The sequence below is a fragment of the Gorilla gorilla genome, chromosome 21 (assembly GCF_029281585.2).
Source record: "Gorilla gorilla gorilla isolate KB3781 chromosome 21, NHGRI_mGorGor1-v2.1_pri, whole genome shotgun sequence".
Classification (NCBI taxonomy): domain Eukaryota; kingdom Metazoa; phylum Chordata; class Mammalia; order Primates; family Hominidae; genus Gorilla; species Gorilla gorilla.
In genome coordinates this window covers 10,941,222-10,953,885 of record NC_073245.2, presented here as the reverse complement: position 1 = coordinate 10,953,885, position 12,664 = coordinate 10,941,222, and positions in this window count along the sequence as shown.

Genomic DNA, 12,664 nt, shown 5'->3' with positions numbered 1-12,664 from the left:
CGAAAATGCTCCAAAATCCAAAACTTTTGAGTACCAACATGATGCCACAAGTAGAGAACTCTATACCTGACCTCACGTGACAGGTTGCAGTCAAAATGCAGGTGCACAACACACAGAAAAATAAAATTACCTTCAGGTAACTTGTATAAGGTATACACGAAACATGAATGAATTTTGTGTTTAGACTTGTGTCCTATGCCCAAGATAGGACTGTATATGCAAATATTCCATAATCCAAAAGAATCTGTTATCTGAAACACTTCTGGTTCCAAGCATTCCAGATAAGGGATACTCAACCTGTCTGGTTTTTATATTTGCTCATGGTATTTCACAAAGTCCTTTTGATGGGGAACCACAAGGAAAATTATTTCAGACTTTTATTCTAAGAAAAGTTGGGCTTCTTCTCAGGAACCGGGTTTTTTTTTTTTCCTGAAAATCCACATAACTGCATTTTCTTTTTCTTGCTTTGGCTACAAAGAATCTCAGAACAAACTTGTCTGTTCACCTTTAGCAACTGTCCAGAACTTTACAGCAGGCATTCAATAACCTAACCTCATCCCTGAGTTCACCTTTTCTCCCCCTTCTCACAATTTCATTATCTCTTTCTTTTCCTAATCTCTGGCTTTAATACATTTGTAAGCTGTCTTAAATCATTTTTGCAACAAGGTTGGGCATAAATAAATGATTTTGCTTCCCACTTACTGCAGCCCATTTCACAGATGATAAAACTGAGTCCCAGAGAAGGGCAGCAACTTGATCCAGGGCTGCAGTGAGTCAATGGAGAAGAAGAGACTCTCATTCAACCTCTCCATGCTTGGTGGGTTCCTTTCCTGCTCTGTCCATTTCTGAAGAGATCACTTGTCTCTCATTTGCCAACTGTATTAATCAGAAGTCTGTATTAATCAGAAATCTGTATTAATCAGAATTGCCAAGTGACAGAAATCCTGTTAAATAAACAAAGAGAATTACTTATTCCCTTATTGCCCCATAAGGTGCAAACCAAATGGAGTTCAGGCATGGCTTGATCCAAGTACATGGACAGGATCAGAAGCAGGCCTCCGTCCACACTCAGCTTTGCATCTCTTTTTGCTTGGTAATATCATCCTTTCCTGCTTCAGACAGCTTCATTCCATGTGGCATAAATATGACACCAGCAGCCCCAAGGCTGTTACATCCTGACACATGAAGATGGAGACCCTCCCCTATAGCCCCAGCAGAAAAACAGGGCCCCACTTGGAAAGCTCTCCCCTGGTAGGCAAAGTGACAGACATCTTGATTGACAACTCCATCCTGTCTCTTGGAGTCAGGGAGGAGTTCCCCAGAGACAGGAACATGGGAAAGTGTGGAGGACAGACACACTCTTCAGTGACCAGTGCCTATTGTCCCAGGGAAACAAAAACTCCCAATCAGCAGGGGAAAGAGATGCTTCCCCAAGCACAAATCAGCCAGTGAGTGACTTTGGTCTTTCTTCAACAGAAACTCGTCTTCTTCCCTCCTGCTCTTGAGCTCTTGGTGGCTTTCAGGGCTAAACTACCACCATCGCCTTCAATAACAGCATCTTTCAACTCATCCTGCCTCCACATCCTGCCTTTTGCTGTTTCCTGTCCCCTTCCTATCACCTAGCCAAATGCTAGCATCTCTTCTTCAGGGATCCTTGCTTGAATACCCCAACCAGGAAAGTCTTTCTCTTCTGAACTTCATACCCCATCCAAATACATTTTTTAAAACTAACAATGACTATGTGCTTGGCTTTACTGGAAAAGATTTAAAAAAAAAGTCTCAGAAGGTGCATCAGATTTGACCGGAAATACTATTTCAGAGGATTGGCTGAGTAGTTTCTGGGAGGCTGTTTTCATGCTAGAGAAAGCAAACAACATACCTATCATGGTCCCCAAGGTTGTTTAGAAGAACAAATAAGAAAATAAATGGGAAGAGAAGGCAGTTAATATTTATTAAACACCTATTATGTACTAACACTGGCAAGCTTGTTATGTGCATAATCTAGTTGAGACCTTCCCCAAACCTTGCCAGGTAAATATCAATTTAAAGACAAGAAAACTAATGTTCAGAGAGGTAAAGTGGCTCACCCAAGATCACACAGCCAGAGACTTGAAGAACTGGGATTAGAATTATCCAGCTGTCCTGTTCTCTTTCCACTCATTCCCTAATAAACACCCCCCATTATTAAATGATGACTCACACTACAGAAATGTCTCGTAATTAAATTTGAAAATAGGAAAAGCATTTGGAATTACTCTGAGGAGGCTAGCCTTAGCAGAATTACTTCCATACCAAGAATTTGTTCCCCAGCTATGTAGCAGCTGGATTTTTTTTTCATTTTTTGATGTTCCCAATGAGTGGAATGTAAGAAGCACAGAAGATGACCAGTTTCCACACTTCACTTCCTTCCCAGGCTGCCTCAAACCCTTTGTCCAACAGGGACATATAAATCAATTGATCAATCAAGAAACCAATCAATGAATTAATAAGTCCCCACTTTTGCAAGATATGCTTGTTTGGGGGCATTTATTGACCCACGGTGGACACACCAAAGTCCTAGGCTTTGTCTCCCAAAACACGGTGACAGTCAGTGGGGAAAGCTGGTTTGTCTTATAGCCAACAGTCCAAGAACACATCTGTTGCCAGGCTCCACGTCAAGCCACTGAAATTGTATGGGCGCTTTTCTCTTTCCTACCATGTAGAGTTGTAGTAAAATAAGCTGGGTTTGAATATCCTGGCTTCATCCTCTCTGTGATCTGAAAGGCATTCCTTCACTGAGCCTGTTTCCTCACAAGTAGAAAGATGGGCTGCGCTGGGTGATTGTGAAGCTGGCCTACAAAACTGGCTCTGAGTGAATCTGCAACTGCCTCTCACTCTGAGTCTGGTGCCTAGTAGGTACTCAAACAAATAATTTCCTGGCAGGTTGAATCTGAGTGGAGTGAAACGTTAGACTATGGGACTTGAGAGTTGGGCAAATCTGGTGCCACCTCTCAGCCATGTGACCTCAAGCACACACCACATGACCTCTCTGGGCCTCCGCTTACTCTTCAGCAAAAGGGAGCTGCTGATGGCACCTTCAGAGGGTGGTGAAGCTGAACCGGCTAAGGTATGTGAATGGTGCTCATTGACGGTTCGCCCCTTCCTTTCTTTACCTAAGGAAGGACAGGCTTATCACCTATAGAAGCTGAGGCATGGATCTCAGCTGTCTAACCCACAAGTTCTCACAGGCGTAATTGAAAACTGTTGCCAGGGTTGGGTGGCTGATGAAGGAGAGATCGGCAAGTATTGATGTCCAGAGCTCTGTGCCCCTTTTCTGGCAGACGAGCAATCACTCTACTACTGGGGAGACACTGTTGGCCAACTCACTTGAAATAAAGTCTGGTTACTCACAGTGACTGACAAAGCCTGCCATGATCAAGCCCGAGCTGGCTTGGGTTTCCTCCCTCATTCTGCTTCATCTATAATGACCTTTTTGTTGATTCTTAATCCCATCAAGCTGTTTCTATTCCTACCCCTGGGCCTTTGTACAACTGTCCTCTCTGCCTGAAATTCTCTTCTCCCAAGTTGTCAGGGAGCTCACTTCCTTCAGGCTTCTGCTCAAATGTCCTGTTTCAGAGAGGACCTCCCTGACTACCATCCTGCCTTAGTTACTCCTGACATCACTCCCCTGCTTTATTTTTTCTTTGCAGTACCTCATGTAAACTATGTATTTATTTGTCTGTTGCTGCCATTCACAGCCAAAATGTGAGCTCCATGAAGCAAGACTTTGTCTAGCTCAAAGTCATATCTCAGTGCCTGGAATAGTGATTGGTGGTTAGTAGGCTCTCAGCAACTGTCAAATAAATGGGTGGAGGGTGGATGGTGGATGGGAGGATGGGAGGATGGGAGGATGAGTGAATGAAAGAAAGCGTGAGTGGTGGATAGGTGGGTAGATGGTGGATGGTTGGGACAGTGGATGATTGGATGGGAGGGTGGGTGGATGGTTGGATGGATGGATAGGAGGGTGGGGGTGAATAGCAGATGGGAAAATGAGTAGGTGATGGACAGTAGATGGATGGATGGGAGGGTGGGTGAATATGTGGATGGGTAAATGAATGGATGGGAATGTCTGTGGGTGGTGGATTGGAGGGTTGATGGATGGGAGGATGGGTGAATGGAAATGTGGGTGGATGGTAGATGGGAGTGTAGGTACATGGTGGATGGTAGATGGATGGAAGGTGGGTGAATGGGTGAATGCATGAACGGGAAGGTGGGTGGATGGGAGTATGGGTGCATGATGCGTGAGAGGATGGGTCAGTGGGTAGAGCAGAAAGAGCACTGGGTTCTTGTTCCAGTTCCCTCCCACCTGCTGTGTGACCTGAGCTGAGTTACTCATGCTCTCACCTACTGTTCCCGTATCTGCAAAACACACAAAATGAATTCTGCCTCATGGAGCTGCTGTGAAAACAAATAATAAGATGAACTTTTTCTTTGGTTATTCCTGGATTGGTCACTATTTGATTAGAAGAAGAGCTTTCCATTGGACCATCTTGGGGCCATGTTAGCCATGCATTCTATAATACTGAACATCTTTGCTTCCCTTATAAGCATGTGGACTGACTGCTCTTTGCATCATGGTTCTAGCAAGTATTATGTACCAAGTGTGAAAACAAGCAAATTACAACGCAATGTCCTTTAACCCCCTCTAGCAATCCTGAGATGAGGAGGCTGAGGCCAAAGGAAAGACTAAGACCTGCCCATGGACACATGTTGGCAAAGACCAAGCAGGAACTCGAGCCAGTTTACCTGAAACCAAGGTCCAGGCATTTGTGAAGGTAGAAGGCTGAATAAATGAAATTGTATAATTATATTAATTCTATTGATTGATTAGCAGCAGGGCTTGATCAGGAGGTATCATCTGCAGTACTTTGGGATGCATTTGGGGCCTTCCTATGGCTCTGGGGTCATTTTTTGCATATCCATCTTCTGAGAGGATGGGCAGAGGAGAGCTGAAAGTGAATCAGGTGGAAAAAATCAAGGAATATCAGCAGAAAGCATCACCTCCCCTGACTTTGTCTCTAGATGGGAGCCCAGACGGCCAGAGGTAAGACCGAAGCAGTGGGGCTGGAAAAGAGTGGGGTGGATGGCAAAGATATTGGGAAGGAATTGGACAGTACCATTGACTCACTTGATAGAGGGTCTGAAAGAAGGTGGACCCCACATGGGGAGCAGGTAACTGGAGGGAGAGTAGGACCATACCCCTGCCAAAGGGACATCTGAGTCAAATCACAATGATCCTGGATCCCCAGCCACAGATCATTTGCTGGGACCCCGTGGTGCTCAGAAGGACAGCCCAGTGGTTAGGAGCAGGGCTTTGGAGGCAGAGGAACCTGAGATCCAGTCCTAGCTCTGTCCTTGCCTTAGGGAAATAACTTCCTCTCTCTGAGCTCTGGTTTCCTCAGCTGAGAAATGTAGGTAATAATCATAGCTGTCCTTTAAGGATGTTTATGAGGATTAAATGAGGCTGTGTGTGAGGTGCCTAGCGTGGAAGCCTTCACTGGGGAAACCAGCTGCTGTGTTATGATGAGACTCAGACAGCCCTGCGGCCTGCAACCTCCTGAGACACCCTCAGCCAGAACCACCCAGCTAAACCACTCCCAAATTTCTGGCCTTCAGAAACTGTGTGAAATAATAAACAAGTATTAGTGTTTCAAGCCAGGGCCAGGGAACTTCTATAAGGGTCCAAACAGTAAATATTTTAGTGTTTGTGGTCCATGTGGTCTCTTTCACAATTACTCCTACATTGTAGTGTAAAGGCCATAGGTGATACATGAAGAAATATAGTTGTGTTTCAATAAAACTTTATTTATAAAAACAGATGGTGGGCCAGAGTCAGTCTCTTGTCCACCCCTGTTTTAAGCTAAGAAAATAAATGATTCACTCATTTCTCATAGTGAATTAAAATCGTCTCTTTCCTCGTGGAGTTGATGGTCTTGCCTGGAATGCCCAACCCCATGTCCTGGACGTCTTTCGATTGGACTGCCCAGACCTCAGAGCAGGGTCTGTGTTGACTCACCTCATGTCTCCAGCTCTCCCAGCTCTCAGGACCTTGCACAGAGAAAATGCTAACTTAACCTTGGTTTGCTGAAGGAACAAACCAGGTAAGACCCAAGGCACTATTTGTGCCACATGTGGGGAGCAGATTCTTGGGGCTGTGGGGAACACTCAAAGGATTAATGTGGTCTGAAAGGCTTCCCGGAGGAAGTGAACTTGAGCTGAGTCTTGAAGGATAGGTGCAACTCAGACAAGCATTAAGCAAAGTGATGAATATTTCAGGCAGGAGGGAAGAGCATGAGCAAAGCATGGAAGGGTAGACACATGGTGGAGTCAGCAGGTTGACCTTGAATGCCAGGTAAGGGGTATAGATGTCATCCTGGAGACCAGTGCTTCTCAAACAGAGGTAAAGTGGCTTCATAGATGGACTTTAGAGAGAAGGGCTGTGACTTCCATAAAATTATGTGGCCCAGAGACAATGAAGACACTGCAGTAAACCACTGAAGCCACTGATGCATAATAAGTGAACTGCTAATATGGGCAACGGGAGCTCAGCCCCATTGAGGTCCTCTTGAGACAGTGAAGAGCACACCTCAGGTCTCCCAACTCAGGGCAGGGGCTGGTATTTATCCACCACCTCCCATCAGTCATTGGCTGAGGGCTGCCTGGGGACTCTCTCTTAGTTCTCCAGCACCTTGGCTTCAGACAGTTGCAGATGTTTGCAGAAGACTCCTTGGACATGGAAAGGTGAGTGCTGAGAGGACATGGGCAGGACAATGACCAGGTGGGGTGACGCAATGCAGTATGTGAGGACTAGCAATTGAGCAACTGTATGTGCATTGGGGTGGGGAAGGGTGGGGAAGTGGGGAAGGAGGCTGGGGCCAGGGGAAGAGAGGAGGGGCCTGAGAGGAAGGCCTGGCTCACAGACCCAGTGAGTAGGTGGTTGGGCCCTTTCCAGAGTTGGAAGCCTGCAGGGGAAGAGGCTGAGTTCTATTTTAGACACCCTGGGTTTGAGATGTCCACAGGACTTCAAGCGGAGCTGTCCAGCCAGGTAGATGAAGTGTGGCAACATGTCAGAGCTGGGAAAAGGATTTGGGAGAGCTGGCTGGACGTGGTATCTCATGCCTGTAATCCCAGCACTTTGGGAAGCTGAGGCGAGTGGATCACCTGAGGTTAGGAGCTAGAGACCAGCCTGGCCAACATGATGAAACCCTGTCTCTACTAAAGATACAGTAATTAGCTGAGCAGGGTGGTGTGCGCCTGTAATCCCAGCTACTTGGGAGGCTGAGGCAGAAGAATCGCTTGAACCCAAGAGGTGGAGGTTTCAGTGAGCCAAGATCATGCTATTGCACTCCAGTCTGGGCAACAAGAGTGAAACTCAGTCCAAAATAAATACATACATAAATAAATAAAAATTTAAAAAAGAATTTGGGAAAGCCGCAGAGATGAGGAGAGAACAGAGCCAAAATTGGACTCAAGAAAGAAGCAACAAAAGGGAAGTTAAGCAAAAAAGGAGAAAAGAGTGCAGGCGGGGCCATGGGAGGGGCCACATTTCTGAGCTGACGTGCTGAAGAGCTTAGCACTCAGTAAGAGCTAGGCACTCCCAGTAGTATTATTGATTGTATTATCACTGCCTTCAAATGTGCTCATATGGGCTTACTTAAATGAATGGTATGTCATGGCTGCAAATAAAAATTTGTTTCAATTAGTTAGTGGACATTCTTCACACCATTTTACAGATGAGATCATTGATGCTGAGAGAGGGGAAGCATCTTCATTTCTGTCCTGCCTGACTGCAGGGCCCACATTCTTTGATTCCAGCAGGTGGTCAAATGTCACAGAGAGTGTCAGGAGGGATGTTGACAGGACAGAGGCCCACAGGGAGGTTGGAGAGAAAAAGTGGATCTCATGACAGAGAGGGACTGGTCCTCGCTGAGTGAGCTACAGAACAGAGCAGGAAGTTGGGGAGAGGCCAGGCTTCCAGAGGGGATGGAGAAAAGAGCGGGACAGCAGCCGCCACATTTGTAGGCAGAACTTCCAAGACAGTCTATGATGAGAGGGAGAAATGGAGTGAAGGAGGGCTGGAGACACTGTAGGAGATAGAGGGCAGAAACGGGGGAAAGGAGGGAATTACCAGAGGGTGTGGGAACCCAGAAGTGGAATCAGGCTCATTCAGGACCATCTTTTTTTCCATCACACACAGGAAGGACCAAGAAACAGACATGCAGAAACAGGGAAGTGGGGGCTGGTGGTTTCCTGCTGATGCCTATGGCAAGGATCATCAGTCATCCCCCACACTCTGTCTCCCTTTCTCTTGAATAATATTCTCTTTATTTTTATCTGAGCACATTGGTGGCCTGCAGAATATTACATTTCCCAGCCTCCCTTGCAGCTGGACATGGCCATGTGGCTGTGGGCTGACCAGTCCCATTCACTGGAATATGACATGTTTGGAACTCTCTTGGGCCATCCCCTAGGAGCCATGGAGACATTCCACCAAGCTGTATAGCTTACGCCTGGGCTGCCCTGGGAGGCAAATGCAGCCGCACTTTATTTTATTTATTTATTTATTTATTTATTTGAGATAGACTTTCACTCTTGTCACCCAGGCTGGAGGGCAGCGGCATGATCGCGGCTCACTGCAACCTCCGCCTTCTAGGTTCAAGCGATTCTCCTGCCTCAGTCTCCCGTGTAGCTGGGATCACAGGCGTGCCCCACCACGCCTAGCTAATGTTTTTGTAGTTTTAGTGGAGACGGGGTTTCACCATGTTGGCCAGGGTGGTCTTGAACTCCTGACCTCAAGTGATCTGCCCACCTTGGTAGGTCTCTGTTCTTACACAGAATCCACCCACCCAAGTGAGTGTGCCCTCCCACTCTCCCTGCAGCCGGTTACTCCTCTTCCTTTGTGGCATTTTCCACAACTGGTTCATCCCTCCAGCCCCTGTCCAACCAGACTGTCAACTGCAGCAGAGCAAGAACGTAGCCGATCTCACAGCTCAACACCTGCAGCCAGCAAGATGCCCAGTGTGTGCAGACAAGTTCTCTGCTTTGGGGGGCTCAATCATCATCACAACAAACAAACAAGGCTAGTTCAGATAATGGGAAACAGTTCAAAGGAGAGGAAGCAAAGCTAAGAGGGCCAAGCCAAGCGTAGTGGTGAAGGATGGGAGTTTCCATCGCATGGTCAGGGAAGGCCTCTTTGAGGAGGTGACATTTGAACTGAAGCCTGGAATGAGCTAACCATGGGAGACTGGGAGTGTTCCATCCAGAGGAGACAGCAAATGCAAAGGCCCTGAGAAGGTGATAAGTAGGTGTGTTTGAAAAATGGGAAGGTGACCAGTGTGGCTTGGGGCAGAGATGTAGAGAAACGGTTAGGGGGGCTGCCTGTGGGCCTTGCAGGGGTGCTGTTTAGCCTGAGAACAGCAGGCACCCATGGTCAGGTTTTCCTTAAAACCCAACCCCTTCGGCTCCTTGGGAGGGAGGAGGGGTAGACCGCAAGGGCAAAACAAGAGGACAACTTGGGGGGCCTTTACACGAGTACAGAGACGCAGGAGGCTGCAGCAGACCTGGCAGTCACAGAGGCAAGGGTTGGAGAGCTATTTTGCAGGTAGAATGGACTAGGCTTGGCGGTTATCTTGGCAGATCTGGAAACAAGAATTCCAGTCCAAATAGATTCCCTGGAAGCCAGTCCCAAAGAAGCAAGCACAGGGTGTGATAAGGATCAAGTTGGCAACTGGGCATCCCTCCCACGGGGAACTCTGGCAACAGAACGGTCCCACCCAAGGGGCGAGGGGACTGAAATGTTTTTCCACCAACTCCCATCCTCATCCACTCAGGGGTGCTCCTGGGGGGCATTAACTCATCAGCACTCAGCCTGCCCCCCGAGTCAGCAAGCACCTGGATGGTGAATGCAATCCTGGTGTGGGCAGGGCACCCGCTGAGGGAATGAGAGGACAGCCACGAGCCGGGGACCTGGGCCTGGATAACTTTGCCCAGGACATCCCAGGAGCTGAATGATCAGAAGTTTCAAGGGGCTGCAGGGAGGCAGTGAGGACCCCTAGATGGGAACTGGTCCTAGGAATAAGGGGCTGAGGAAGGCCAGAAGGTGGGTGCCCACCACTTCTTCCTCAGTCTGATTTTGGCTGAGCCCTCCAGGAAGGAGGTGGCTGAGGACTTCGTGGGCCAGGGGGAGGCCATGGATGCTGAGGGCTGGGAGTTCTTGGGCCCAGAGGCAGAGGCCAGGGAAGACAGCAGGGAACTCAAGGAGCAGGGGGAGCTGGAGGCAGCCAGATCTGCGTCCTTTCAGAGTGACCTGGAGCAAGTCACTGAACCTCTCTGGGACCTCCATTTTCCCCACCTGTGAAATGGGTTCTTGTAAGAATTAAGGGAGAGAGCATGAAGGACCCAGAACTCCAGACTTTCTAATGCCAGGGTCTGATCTCATCCCTTCCCTGTCTAATGTCACTCAGTGGTTGCCTGTGGCTTGTGAAGGTTGGAACACCTCCCCCAGCCTTCTCCCGTTCCAGTAAGCAGGGCTTGCAGGGCCCCTGCCCACCAGTCCTGGCCCTCAATCCCCCTCCCCACCCACCTCTGCTTCTCTTCTCAGTGCTTCTCAAAAGTGGCAGCTCCTGCTTCCTCTCCTTTACCCCTCTGCCCGCCTCTCCTTCCCATCTCCTTGGGAATACATGCAGGCGAGTCACTGTGCTCCCACTCCTGCCCTGCTTCCCTCCTACACATACCCTTGCTCCCTCCACTCCCTCCCTCCCTCTGCCTCCCTCGTTACCCCATGGAGAGGCCTCTGGGCCTCTGCATTTACTGCCCCTCCACCTGGAATGCCCTCCCCAGACCTCCACAGGACTCGTTCCCCCACTTTATCCAAATCTCTGCTCACCTTGCAGAGAAGCCTCCCCTGACCGTGTCTGTCATTCTCTATCCCCTCCCCTGGCTTTGGTTTTCATCGCGGCACTCACCATCGCCACCATCATGTTATCTATGTGTGTGTGTCTTCATTGTTCCTGTCTCCCCGGCTAGGCTGCAAGCTCCAGGAAGGCCACATGTGGACCTGTGGTGGTGTTGGCTGAATCCTCAGCCTTGGGCCAGTGCTCAGTAGATACTTGTTGAATGAATGAATGTTTAACTCCTGTGAACCCTTCTCTGGCCTTGCCCCTAGGCTCCCACAGCTCCTCCCCTGTGCCTGGATTTCAGAACTTACTTGACCTTGTCATCATTACCTTCTTTCCTTCTCAGTCTCCCACCAGGCGATGAGGGTCTTGATAGAAGCTACTGTGTCTTCGGTTCTCACTGCTCTCTGGCACACAGTGCTTAGTAATGAAAAAAGAATCAATCAATTCACAACCTGCACGTAGTAGGTATGCATGAAATATTTTTGAGCAGATGATAGTAGCTGACACTTGGCACTGACTATGCACTAGGCACAGTTCTAAGTGCTTTGCATGCATTCATGCATTCGATCCTCACAACAACTCAGTTACTATCCCCATTTTATGGATGAGAAAACCAAAGGTCAGAGAGGCTCAGCAACTTGCCAGAGGTCACATAAGTAGTAAGTGGCACAACTGGGGCTTGAATCCAGGTTGTCTGACTCAGGCTTCTCTGTACCACCAGGCTCTACAGCCTCTGGGCTGGCAAACCATGAATACAAATAATAATGATGGCATCAACTACTATTACTTGTACACCTCAGTGTCAGGCCTTGTGCTGGGTGCTTTGCAGCCACCTTGTCTTTTAATTTCAAGAGTCCTCCTTGGGCAGGTGTTATTGAATCCATTTTACAGATGAAAAAAGTGAGGCCCAGAATTAAGGGCACACAGCGAATAATAGGCTCCGGGTCCTAACTCCTTCCAGAGTGGGACATTTAGAGGCCTGACCTTGGCTTTTCTCCTCCACTGTCCTGGGTCCAGCTCCCAATCCCTATCTCCCCCAGCCCATTACCACCTTTGTGTAGACTGAGACCCAAGGCTGGCCCCCACCCTGCTGTCCCCCAACCCACCAGAGAACTGCTGTCCCTTCATTATGAAAAATCTCTCTTTGTCCTTCCCTTCTCTTCCCCAGCCAATTACCAAGAAATTAACTTGATTGTGAACATATTTTGAAAATATTTTCACTGTTGTTTTTAAAATTTTTCCTTTGTTTGAAATAGTGTTACAACTTCAACCACAGGAAGAAGAAAAACCCTATCCCAGCTGACCAAAGCTGTGAATATAAAACCAGAAATGACTGTATTAAATAATCAAAACCGAAAACCACCTAAACAATAGAACTCCTCAGAGTTCTGGCGTCAGGAGGACTGGGGTCTTTGAGGCTGTCCCAGCTGGGGTGGAGTTGGAGGAAGTTGCAAACACAGGAGATGAGATGAGGGTCTTGCTTCCTGTGGTGGATTGTAAATTCTGCTCTGGTGCCTGGGCCTTCTCCAAAGGGTGCTGAGCACTTTCTTCCCTACTCTGTTTTTCAGGTAGATGGACCAAAGCCTGGGGAAGATGGGCAATTGGATTTATACAAAAGATTCAGGATGGGGCTAGAGATGGAGTTCCAAGTTAGAGACTCCCACTGGGGGCTCAGTCTGGGGCCAGAGTTAGGGCACAGTGTGGAATCAGGATCATGAGTCAATATG